Genomic DNA, 12,500 nt, shown 5'->3' on the forward strand with positions numbered 1-12,500 from the left:
TGTGTCTGTTTGTTTCTGTGTCTGTTTGTTTCTGTGTCTGTTTGTTTCTGTGTCTGTCTGTTTATCTTTCTTTCTGTTTCTGTCTGTTTCTGTGTCTGTCTGTTTCTGTGTCTGTTTGTTTCTGTGTCTGTTTGTTTCTGTGTCTGTCGGTTTCTGTGTCTAATTGTTTCTTCTTTCTGTTTCTGTGTTTGTTTCTGTGTCTGTTTCTGTGTCTAATTGTTTCTTTCTTTCTGTTCTGTGTCTGTGTCTGTCTGTTTCTGTGTCTGTTTGTTTCTGTGTCTGTTGTTTCTGTGTCTGTCGGTTTCTGTGTCTAATTGTTTCTTTCTTTCTGTTTCTGTGTCTGTTTCTGTGTCTGTTTCTGTGTCTGTTTACGGTGTCTGTTGTTCTGTGTCTTGTTGTTCTGTCTGTTTCTGTCTGTCTGTTTCTGTGTCTGTTTCTGTGTCTGTCGTTTCTGTCTGTCTGTTCTGTCTGTCTGTTTCTGTTGTCTGTTTCTGTGTCTGTCTGTTTCTGTCTGTCTGTTTCTGTCTGTCTGTTTCTGTGTCTGTTTCTGTCTCTGTCTGTTTCTGTCTGTTATCTTTCTTTGTGTTTCTGTCTGTTTCTGTGTCTGTCTCTTTATCTTTCTTTCTGTTTCTGTCTGTTTCTGTCTGTTTCTGTGTCTGTTTGTTTCTGTGTCCGTCTGTTTCTGTGTCTGTTTGTTTCTGTGTCTGTTTCGGTGTCTGTTTCTGTGTCTGTTTGTTTCTGTGTCTGTCTGTTTCTGTCTGTCTGTTTCTGTGTCTGTTTCTGCTGTCTGTCTGTTTCTGTCTGTCTGTTTCTGTCTGTCTGTTTCTGTGTCTGTTTCTGTGTCTGTCTGTTTCTGTCTGTCTGTTTCTGTCTGTCTGTTTCTGTGTCTGTTTCTGTCTCTGTCTGTTTCTGTCTGTTTATCTTTCTTTGTGTTTCTGTCTGTTTCTGTGTCTGTCTCTTTATCTTTCTTTCTGTTTCTGTCTGTTCTGTCTGTTTCTGTGTCTGTTTGTTTCTGTGTCCGTCTGTTTCTGTGTCTGTTTGTTTCTGTGTCTGTTTCGGTTGTCTGTTTCTGTGTCTGTTTGTTTCTGTGTCTGTCTGTTTCTGTCTGTCTGTTTCTGTGTCTGTTTCTGTGTCTGTCTGTTTCTGTCTGTCTGTTTCTGTCTGACTGTTTATCTTTCTTTGTGTTTCTGTCTGTTTATGTGTCTGTCTCTTTATCTTTCTTTCTGTTTCTGTCTGTTTCTGTGTCTGTCTGTTTCTGTGTCTGTTTGTTTCTGTGTCTGTCTGTTTCTGTCTGTCTGTTTCTGTCTGTCTGTCTGTTTCTGTCTGTCTGTTTATCTGTCTGTCTGTTTCTGTCTGTTTCTGTGTCTGTTTCTGTGTCTGTTTGTTTCTGTGTCTGTTTGTTTCTGTCTGTCTGTCTGTTCTGTCTGTTTCTGTGTCTGTTTGTTTCTGTGTCTGGTTGTTTCTGTCTGTCTGTCTGTTTCTGTCTGTTTCTGTGTCTGTTTGTTTCTGTCTGTCTGTCTGTTTCTGTCTGTTTCTGTGTCTGTCTCTTTATCTTTCTTTCTGTTTCTGTATCTGTCTGTTTCTGTTTCTGTCTGTTTCTGAGACTGTCTGTTTCTGTATCTGTCTGTTTCTGTTTCTGTCTGTTTCTCTGTCTGTCTATTTCTTTTTCTGTTTGTTTCTGTGACTGTTTTCTGTGCCTTTTTCTGTTTGTTTCTATGACTGTCTGTTTCTGTGACTGTCTGTTTCTGTGACTGTCTGTTTCTATGACTGTCTGTTTCTGTGACTGTTTCTGTGTCTGTCTATCTTTCTGTCTGTTTCTGTGTCTGTCTGTTTCTGTGTCTGTCTATCTTTCTGTCTGTTTTCTGTGTCTGTCTGTTCTGTCGTCTGTTCTGTCTGTCTGTTTCTGTTGTCTGTCTGTTTTTCTGTGTTTCTGTTTTGTTCTGTCTGTTTCTGTCTGTCTTCTGTGTCTGTCTTTTTATCTTTCTTTCTGTTTCTGTGTGTCTGTTTCTGTGTCTGTCTTTATCTTTCTTCTGTTTTCTGTGTCTTGTCTTTATCTTTCTTTCTGTTTCTGTCTGTCTGTTTCTGCTTCTGTGACTGTGTCTGTCTGTTTCTGTCTGTTTCTTTTTCTGTCTGTTTCTGTTTCTGTTTCTGTGACTATGTCTGTCTGTTTCTGTGTCTGTTTGTTTCTGTGTCTGTCTGTTTCTGTGTCTGTCTGTTTCTGTGTCTGTCTGTTTCTGTGTCTGTCTGTTTCTGTGACTGTCTGTTTCTGTGTCTGTCTGTTTCTTTTTCTGTTTGTTTCTATGACTGTTTGTTTCTATGACTGTCTGTTTCTGTGACTGTCTGTTTCTGTGACTGTCTGTTTTCTATGACTGTCTGTTTCTGTGACTGTTTCTGTGTATTTTTCTGTGTCTGTCTATCTTTCTGTCTGTTTCTTTGTCTGTCTGTTTCTCTTTCTGTCTGTTTCAGTGTCTGTCTGTATCTGTCTGTCTGTCTGTTTCAGATTTGTGCACCATAAAAATAAATGGTTAACAATGTGTGTTAACAATTGTGTTATTTTGGAGTCACTTTTATTGTAAATAGGAATATAATATGTTTCTAAACACTTCTACATTAATGTGGATACTACCATGATTATGGAACAGTCCTGAATAAATCCTGAATAATGATTATCATACCCCCAAGACATGCTAACCTCTCACCATTACAAGGTTAGCATTTTTGGGTGGGTACTATATTTGTGCCCTCTGTAACTTTATCACATTATAATTTACGATTCATTCAGGTCGCATACTAAGTTGCATGGACTCACTCTGTGTGCAATAATAGTGTTTAACAGGATTTTTGAATGACTACCTCATCTCTGTACCCCAAACATATAATTAACTGTAAGGTCAAGAAAACAGTCAAACACAGATTCAACCACAAAGACCAGGAAGGTTTTCCAATGCCTCGCAAAGAAGGGCACCAATTGGTAGAAAAAAAAGTGGACATTGAATATACCATTGAGCATGGTGAAGTTATTAATTACACTTTGAATTGTGTATCAATACACCCAGTCACTACATATATACAGGTGTCCGTCCTGACTCAGGCGCCAGAGAGGAAGCAAACCGCACAGGGATTTCACCATGAGGCCAATGGTGACTTTAAAACAGTTGCCAAGTTTAATGGCTGTTATAGGAGAAAACTGAGGATGGATCAATAGCAATGTAGCTATTCCACAATACTAACCTAATTGACAGAGAATAAAAATATTCCAAAACATGCAACCAGTTTGCAACAAGTCACTAAAATGATCCTGCTTAAAATGTGGCATTGCCATTCACTTGTTGTCCTGAATACAATGTGCTATGTTTGGGGCAAATCCAATTCAACACATTACTGAGTACCACTTTCCATATTTTCAAGCCTAGTGGTGGCTGCATCATGTTAAGGGTATGCTTGTCATCATTAAGGATAATGCCATGATTAAGACAAATTCATGAATAATGATGAGTGAGATGCTGTTCAAAGGCTTCAAAAAACATGCTAACCTCATCATTACCAATAACAGGGGAGGGTAGCATTTTTGGGGGGTGTGATTGTTGTGCCCTTGTACACCTAACTACTCATCATTATTCACAATCCATTCATGATTATCCATAATTTTGTCACCTAGTCAGCGCAGGGATTTGAACCAGCGATCTTTCAGTTAATGGCCCAATGCTTTTAACCACTAGGCTACCTGCTGCCCCATATATACCTGCTGTTTAAGCCATATATCATTCAACCATTTTTCTTTGTGGTTAAAGGTTAACTTACAATATGCTTGATCATCTTGACATTGCATCATAACATATTTCAAAATATGTGTTGTAGATCAGCTTCCTGAAATGTGGCATTGAGTAATTGTAATTGTGTGTTTTATCCCAGTTGAAAACCTTTTTTGTTATTCTGGCATATTGATAAGACGGTTCCATAACCTCATCATTTCACCCCTCTGTCTTACTTCACAGGGCTACAACCCATGTCTCCTTCAATAGCTAGGCTTAGGGAAAACCTACGCACTCCCAGAAAACATTGTATGGCTCTATTCTGAAAGAGTTTGCTGTTTTGGATTCTTTCAAACCCCAGATTTCAGGAGTTCAGAATAGGACACATACATGAATTATAGAGCTATGAATATGTACGATAGCCAAGGTCTTTACAGATTTTAAGATGACCCCAATGCTCTACCTGCACAATCTGTTATAGGTCTTTATACCCTCCTCAAAGGTCATACATTCATCAAAAAGGAATTAAGGTATGTACACAGAGTGGACAAAACATGATTAACACCTGATCTTTCCATGAAATAGACTGACCAGGTGAATCCAGGTGGAAGCTATGATCCCTTATTGATGTCACTTATTAAATCCACTTCAATCAGTGTAGATGAATGGGAGGAGACAAGCTAAAGAAGGATTTTTAAGCCTTGAGACAATTGAGACATGGATTGTGTTTGTGTGACATTCAGAGGGTGAATGGGCAAGACAAAAGATTGAAGTGCCTTTGAATGGCGTATGGTAGTAGGTGCCAGACACACCGGTTTGAGTCAAGAACTGCAACACGGCTGGGTTTTTCATGCTCAACAGTTTCCTGTGTGTATCAAGAATGTTCCACCACCCAAAGAACATCCAGCCAACTTGACACAACTGTAGGAAGCATTGGAGTCAACATGGGAATTGTAGAATCCATGCCCCGAAAAATTGAGGCTGTTCTGAGAGGGTGCAACTCAAAATTAGGAAGGTGTTCGTATATGAGCAAGTGTAGTTTAGGGGCATTGTTCCAAAATTACAAAATCAAATCAAAAATCTGTGTGATCATGCTCTCCGTAGGCGAGGTATGAATACTTCTTAGTTTACTCTTAATCTGGGTTTTACCTGGGTTTATCTTGGTTAATCATTCATCTCCATTTTGTACACCAGAGATTGACAGTGTTCAACATACCTTGCCGATCAAACTCACTCTCTGCAAGGATGACAACATAATCTGCATACAACAGTATCCCCAGGGTCGTGTCATATAATTTAACTCCTAGGTTAGCGTGCTTGATTTGCTGGGCCAAGTCATTCACCAAAAGGGCAAACAAAGTTTGGGAAAGCACATTTCCTTGTTTCACTTCAAACAGAAACCATCCGGTCTTCAACTCATTTACCTGTATACAGGAGACTGGACCTCTACATAGAGATTTAATTGCATCCACTCCAGCATTTATACGTTTAAAAGCAAGAAGATCTCTAGTTACCCAATCAAAGGCCTTTTGGAAATCAACAAAACATACGTAGGTTTACATTGTTGTAGTGTGGCTTTAATCACAGTGGATACAGTTTACAGGGCCTTCAGAAAGTGTTATACCCATTGACACATTGTGTTGTGTAACAGACTGAATTAAAGATGGATTAAATGGATTCTTTTTCTCACCCATCTACACACAATACCTCATAAGGACAAAGTGAAAACATGTAATGTTCATCATTACCATGTAATCATGGTAATGATGAAGTTCATGTGTGCATAAAGATGAGATGCAGGTGTGCATAAAGATGAGATGCAGGTGTGCATAATGATGGTTGACATGAACGCTTAATGTGGGTTGCCAGGACCGGTGGTTAGTAGACCGGCTACGTCAAGCGCCGGAGCGGGACAGCGGGAGCAGGCGTGACAGTTGATCATTGCTAGACAACCATTTTCAAGTCTTGCCATAGATTATCATGAATATTTAAGTCAAAACTGTAACTTGTACACTCAGGAACATTGACTGTCTTCTTGGTAACCAACTCCAGTGTAGATGTGGCCTTTTTATTTAGGTTGTTGTCCTGCTAAAAGGTGAATGAATCTCCTAGTGTCTAGTGGAAAGCAGACTGAACCAGGTTTTCCTCTAGGATTTTGCCTGTGTTTAGCTCCATTCCATTTTTTTGCCTGAAAAACTCCTTAACGATTACAAGCATACCCATAACATGATGCAGCCACCACTATGCTTGAACAAATGGAGCACGGTACTCTATAATGTTTTGTATTGTATTTGCTCCAAACAAAACACTTTGTATTCAGGACAAAAAGTTAATTTGCTTTGCCACATTTCTTGCAGTATTACTTTGGTGCCTTTTTGGAAACAGGATGCATGTTTTGGATTATTTTTATTCTACGCAGGCTTCCTTCTTTTCACTCTGTCAATTAGGTTAGTTTTGTGGAGTAACTATAATGTTGTTGATCCATCATCAGTTTTCTCCTATCACAGCCATGTTACTGTTTTAAAGTCACCATTGGCCTCATGGTAAAATCCCTGAGTGTCTTTCTTCCTCTCCGGCAACTGAGTTAGGAAGGATGCCTGTATCTTTGTAGTGACTGGGTGTATTGATACACCATCCAAAGTGTAGTTAATAACTTCACCATGATCATAGGGATATTGAATGTTTGCTTTTTTACCCATCTACCAATAGGTGCCCTTCCCTTCCCCTTTCCCTTTACTTGCGAGCCTTTGGAAAAACTCCCTGGTCTTTGTGGTTGAATGTGGTTGAAATTCACAGCTCTACTGAGGTACCTTACATACATATATGTGTGTGGTTCACAGATGAGGTAGTCATTAAAAAAATCATGTTAAGAACTTCCTCGGGATCGGCGGGTCCCCTGCATGACGGTTGACCTTACGTAGGCTAATGCGATTAGCATGAGGTTGTAAGTAACAACAAAATTTACCAGAACATAGACATATCTGATATTGTCAGAAAGATTAAATTCTTGTCAATCTAACGGCACTGTCCAATTTACAGTAGCTATTACAGTGAAGAAATACCATGCTATTGTTTAAGGAGAGTGCACAATTTTGAACATGAAAAGTTATTAATAAACAAATTAGGCACATTTGGGCAGTCTTGATACAACATTTTGAACAGAATGAAATGGTTCATTGGATCAGTCTAAAACTTTAGACATACACTGCTGCCATCTAGTGGCCAAAATCTAAATTGTACCTGGGCTGGAATAATACATTATGGCCTTTCTCTTGCATTTCAAAGATGATGGTAAAAAAAAATACAAAAGAACGGTTGTTTTTTTCTTGGTATTATCTTTTACCAGATCTATTGTGTTATATTCTACTACATTCCTTTCACATTTCCACAAACTTCAAAGTGTTTCCTTTCAAATGGTACTAAGAATATACATATCCTGGCTTCAGGTCCTGAGCTACCGGCAGTTAGATTTGAGTATGTCATTTTAGGCAACAACATTTAAAAAAAAATAGGGGCTAATCCCACTATTACTGGACACAGAGTCAGTCGATGAAACTTATTACGTTACTTGTTAAGCACATTTTTACTCCTGAACTTATTTAGGCTTGCCATAAATTGAATCTATTTTAAATTCAGGCTGTAACACAACAAAATGTGGAACAAGTCAAGGGGTGGGAATACTTTCTGAGTGCAGTGTAAATCTATACAAGGCATGTTTAATGAAACCCAATCTGCTCATGTACAAGTAATTCTGACATTACCAAATACTGAGTCAACCTGTTGTTTAGCATCCCAGAGTATAACAGGCGGACTGTGCTAATAATGCTGATGCGTTTGTAATTTAATGGGACCCCTGGATCATTCTTTGATGACTTTGGGATTGGTTTAATGATAACTTTGAAGGGATGATACCATTTTCAAAACACATTTGGAAACATCAGAATTGAGTCAGCTAGGAGACTTTAAGACTTCATTATGAGGCTCCTCCTGTTGAGCTTTGCTTTTTGAACAAGTTTTGTGTCTGTGTCTTTGCAGATGGATGTAAGGATGTGAGTCCATGAGGATGTGAGCACAGTTCATTCAGAAATTATTCAAGATCCCTTGACTTTTTACACATTTTGTTATGTTACATCTTTATTCTAAAATGTATTAAATGTTTTTTTTTCTCATCAATCTACACACAATACCCCATAATGACAAAGAAAAAACAGATTATAGACATTTTTGCAAATGCATTAAAAATACAACTGAAATATCACATTTACATAAGTATTCAGACCATTTACTCAGTACTTTGTTGTAGCACCTTTTGACAGTGATTACAGCCTTGAGTCTTCTTGGGTATGACGCTACAAGCTTGGCACACCTGTATTTGGGGAGTTTCTCACATTCCTCTCTGCAAATTCTTTCAAGCTCTGTCATGTTGGATGGGGAGTGTTGCTGCACAGCTATTTTCAGGTCTCTCCAGAAATGTTCAATCAGGTTCAAGTCCGGGCTCTGGCTTGGCCACTCAAGGACATTCAGAGACTTGTCCCGAAGCCACTCCTGCATTGTCTTGGCTTTGTGCTTATGGTTGTTGTCCTGTTGGAAGGTAAACCTTTGCCCCAGTCTGAGGTCCTGAGCGCTCTGGAGCAGATTTTCATCAAGGATCTCTCTGTACTTTGCTCTGGTCATCTTTCCCTTGATCATGGCAAGTCTCCCAGTCCCTGACATTGAAAAACATCCCCAAAGCATGATGCTGCCACCACCATGCTTCACTGTAGGGATGATGCCAGGTTTCCTCCAGACGTAACGCTTGGCATTCAGGCCAGAGAGTTCCATCTTGGTTTCATCAGACCCAGAGAATCTTGTTTCTCATGGTCTGAGAGTCTTTAGGTGTCTTTTGGCAAACTCCAAGTGGGCTGTCATGTGTGCTTTTAACTGATGAGTGGCTTCTGCCTGGCCACTCTACCATAAAGGCCTGATTGGAGGAGTGCTGCAAAGATGGTTGTCCTTCTGGAAGGTTCTCCCATCTCCACAGAGGAACTCTAGAGCTCTGTCAAAGTGACTGTCAGGTTCTTGATCATCTCCCTGACAAAGGCCCTTCTCCCCAATTGTTCAGTTTGCTGGGTGACCAGCTCTAGGAAGAGTCTTCGTGTTTCCAAACTTCTTCCATTTTAGAATGATGGAGGTCACTGTGTCCTTGGGGACCTTCAATGCTGCAGAAATGTTTTGGTACCCTTCCTCAGATCTGTGCCTCAACACAATCCTGTCTCGGAGCTCTACGGACAATTCCTTCAACCTCAAGGCTTGGTTTTTCCTCTGACATGCACTGTCAACAGTGGGACCTTATATAGACAGGAGTGTGCCTTTCCAAATCATGTCCAATCAATTAAATTGACCACAGGTGAACTCCAAACAAGTTGCAGAAACATCTCAATCAATGGAAACAGGATGCACCTGAGCTCAATTTCAAGTCTCATAGCAACGGGTCTGAATAGTAAATATGTATATATAAATGTAAATAAGGTATTTCTGTTTTTTGTTTTTGTATACATTTGCAAAAAAAATGAAACCCTGTTTCCACTTTGTCATTATGGGGTATTTTGTGTAGATTGCTGAGGTAAAAAAGATTTAATCTATTCAAGAATAAGGCTGTAAAAGAACTAAATGTGGTCAAAGGTTATGAATACTTTCCGAAGGCGCTGTATGTGTACATTTTGTATGTTTGTGTGTATGTGCATTTGTGCATGCATGCAGCCGTGCACATTTTTGTGTCTTTTTACGTGCGCACATGTGTTTATACTCCAAGTCCATTCACCCTGACCTGTGCCATTCTTCTTCTCTCTCTCTCTCCCTCTCTCTCTCTCTCTCTCTCTCTCTCTCTCTCTCTCTCTCTCTCTCTCTCTCTCTCTCTCTCTCTCTCTCTCTCTCTCTCCACCCCCGGGTCTCAACAAACAGACGTTTAGAATGAATGAATGGATACAGGGAGGGAGGTTAATCAAGTGCGGAGCTGGAATACAATGCAGACTTCAGATATCTCAATTGCATTAGTATGGACTGCTCAGCTGCATTGATTTATGGTTTAATCTATTTTATTGATGCTTTTATTTATCATTTCTGATACAGTATGTTTTTTTGTGGACAGGTTTATATTCCAGCACTGTGTAAGGTCAGATAATACCACTTGAACTTTGCACTCTTGTAAACCTGCCTTCTTTATTGATTTCTGATGTCCTTCAGGTCAGGAGTCAGTTATTGGATTGTGGAAGTAAAGTTGCTATTATTGGATTTACTGTAGTCAAGATATACTTATTTCTTCTAAGGTTTCTGGTTGAAACCACAATCAGGACATAGCGCAATAGTCTATTTTGTGTAATCAGTGACCAATACCTTTAAATTCCAACGGAACTCACTGTGGATGAAGAACCCTTGGCTAGTTAGCAAGCCTGTAAGCTACACTGATATCATGTGAAGTGTCATGTAATGAATGTGATCAGCCATTAGAGCTTTAGAGAGGGTTAGAGGGGGTTAGAGAGGGTTAGAGTAGGTTAGATAGGGTTAGAGTGGGTTAGAAAGCCATTAGGGCTTTAGAGAGGGTTAGAGTGGGCTAGAGAGGGTTAGAGTTGGTTAGAGAGGGTTAGAGTTGGTTAGAGAGGGTTAGAGTGGGTTAGAGTGGGTTAGAGAGGGTTAGAGTGGGTTAGACAGGGTTAGAGTGGGTTAGAGAGGGTTGGTGTGGGTTAGAGTGGGTTAGAGTGGGTTAGAGAGGGTTAGAGTGGGTTAGAGTGGGTTAGAGAGGGTTAGAGTGGGTTAGAGAGGATTAGAGTGTGTTAGAGTGGGTTAGAGTGGGTTAGAGAGGGTTAGAGTGGATTAGAGAGGGTTAGAGTGGGTTAGAGAGCGTTAGAGTGGGTTATAGTCGGTTAGAGAGGGTTAGAGTGGGTTAGAGAGTGTTAGAGTGGGTTAGAGAGGGTTAGAGAGGTTTAGAGAAGGTTAGAGAGGGTTAGAGTGGGTTAGAGAGGGTTAGAGAGGGTTAGAGAGGGTTAGAGTGGGTTAGAGTGGCTTAGAGAGGTTTAGAGAGGGTTAGAGTGGGTTAGAGTGGGTTAGAGAGGGTTAGAGTGGGTTAGAGTGGTTTAGAGTGGGTTAGAGAGGGTTAGAGTGGGTTAGAGAGGGTTAGAGAGGGTTAGAGTGGGTTAGAGAGGGTTAGAGAGGGTTAGAGTGGGTTAGAGTGGGTTAGAGTACAGAAATCACCATCCTGCTTTCATTTAATTTATGACACTCAGTGTTTGGGGGCAACTGATGGGCCCCTGGTCATGTTGGGCCCCCCCCAGACCCCCTCTGCCTTCTATTTAAACTCATATCAGAGATGCGATTTCAACCTAGTTGACTCCATACAACACGGCCCTCCTCAGTCTTGTAAAATTGGGGGCCATTGATAGTGTTCATAGTCGCACAGGTGAGGTTGTGGGTTTACAGAGGTCCTTTGTGTTTTATGAGTCCTGGGGGACACCATAGTGCTGTATGTGGGCCTGGACATTAGCTTACATAGAGATTGTTAGGGAGAGTTCAGAGAGAACCCACTCCTCTAATTCAAAAATATTTTGCACACACTGAAATATGCACACAAACACACACGCACACGCACACGCACATACACAGAAACAGAGTACAGCTTTGTCTGGACAGGACTTCTCCAGACTACTCTAAACCACCTTACGCCACTAACACAGACACACACAGTTCACACACACACTTTGACAATACGAGTGGTTTATGTCTCTGACCATCTGCTCATTAGGTTTGCCTCATTTAACAGCGATGCACTGTGACATCATCACACAGGGACAGCCTGTCTGTCTGCTCTCTGGGTCACACATCAGCTGGCGACGAAACAGAGGATGTTCAGATCACACAGAGAAGTCTAACTGTAATTGGATAAAGGCTACTATGAGTGTGTTATTAGACCTTAGGGCGTACACTAGTGTACAGTACCCACCTGGATAATGTACTCCGGGGAGAAGTCAACCTTAACCACAGATCTGGGATGAGCTGACCCTACCTTCACTGCATCCTAACTTTAGAGAGAAGTGTATATGGGTAACTATCTGACTCTAAAGAATGCATAACAGCTTGTTTATTGCTAGTATGATCACCGCACATCTGTTGGTCAACTGAAGAATGGGAATGTCAACCCTTTTAATTGTCTTTTCCAATGACATAAGGCCCCACAAATTACTCAACCCGCAAGTTATTCTCTTATAATCTCCCACATGAATCAAGCTATGTTAATATACTGTATGTTATTCATGTTGTTAAAGTTGTCCACACATCCCTTACCAGTGTTCTCTCCACCCAAACACAAATGATCAAAGGCTGTCTCTAACAACACAATATAGAGCTGACCCACTCTGTCCCTCTCCTCTTCGACCAAAACAATCCTCCCCCCCTCTTCCAACTGACCTCTCACAGCAGTGGTTGCCCCTGGCAACACCAATAGGAACAGATGCTGCGGAGCTGGCCCGCCTTTTGACCCCCATTAACCTATGACCCCTCTAGTTTCTGAATGGGCGGGTCATCCTAGAGGCCCCACCAGAACTGAAAAGTTTCTATATGTGGTTCTGGTCTTCATAACCTGCCTGAGACACAAATCTAGGGTCAGACTGTGCCATCACCAGCCCCAATCCGAGCCTTACCATTAAGCGATGCCATTAGGCAAATTCTTAGATATTAGGTTTTGTTGTGGAATTTGTTAGATATTAGCTTTTGCTGTGG

The 12,500-nt window shown here is 40.7% G+C and overlaps 1 protein-coding gene across 1 annotated transcript in view; it reads left to right on the forward strand.

Annotated features, from left to right (window-relative positions):
- LOC109904903 (unconventional myosin-XVI-like) overlaps positions 1-12,500 on the forward strand; it is a 139,413-nt gene that overhangs the window by 67,814 nt on the left and 59,099 nt on the right.

The sequence above is a fragment of the Oncorhynchus kisutch genome, linkage group LG2, assembly GCF_002021735.2.
Source record: "Oncorhynchus kisutch isolate 150728-3 linkage group LG2, Okis_V2, whole genome shotgun sequence".
Lineage (NCBI taxonomy): Eukaryota > Metazoa > Chordata > Actinopteri > Salmoniformes > Salmonidae > Oncorhynchus > Oncorhynchus kisutch.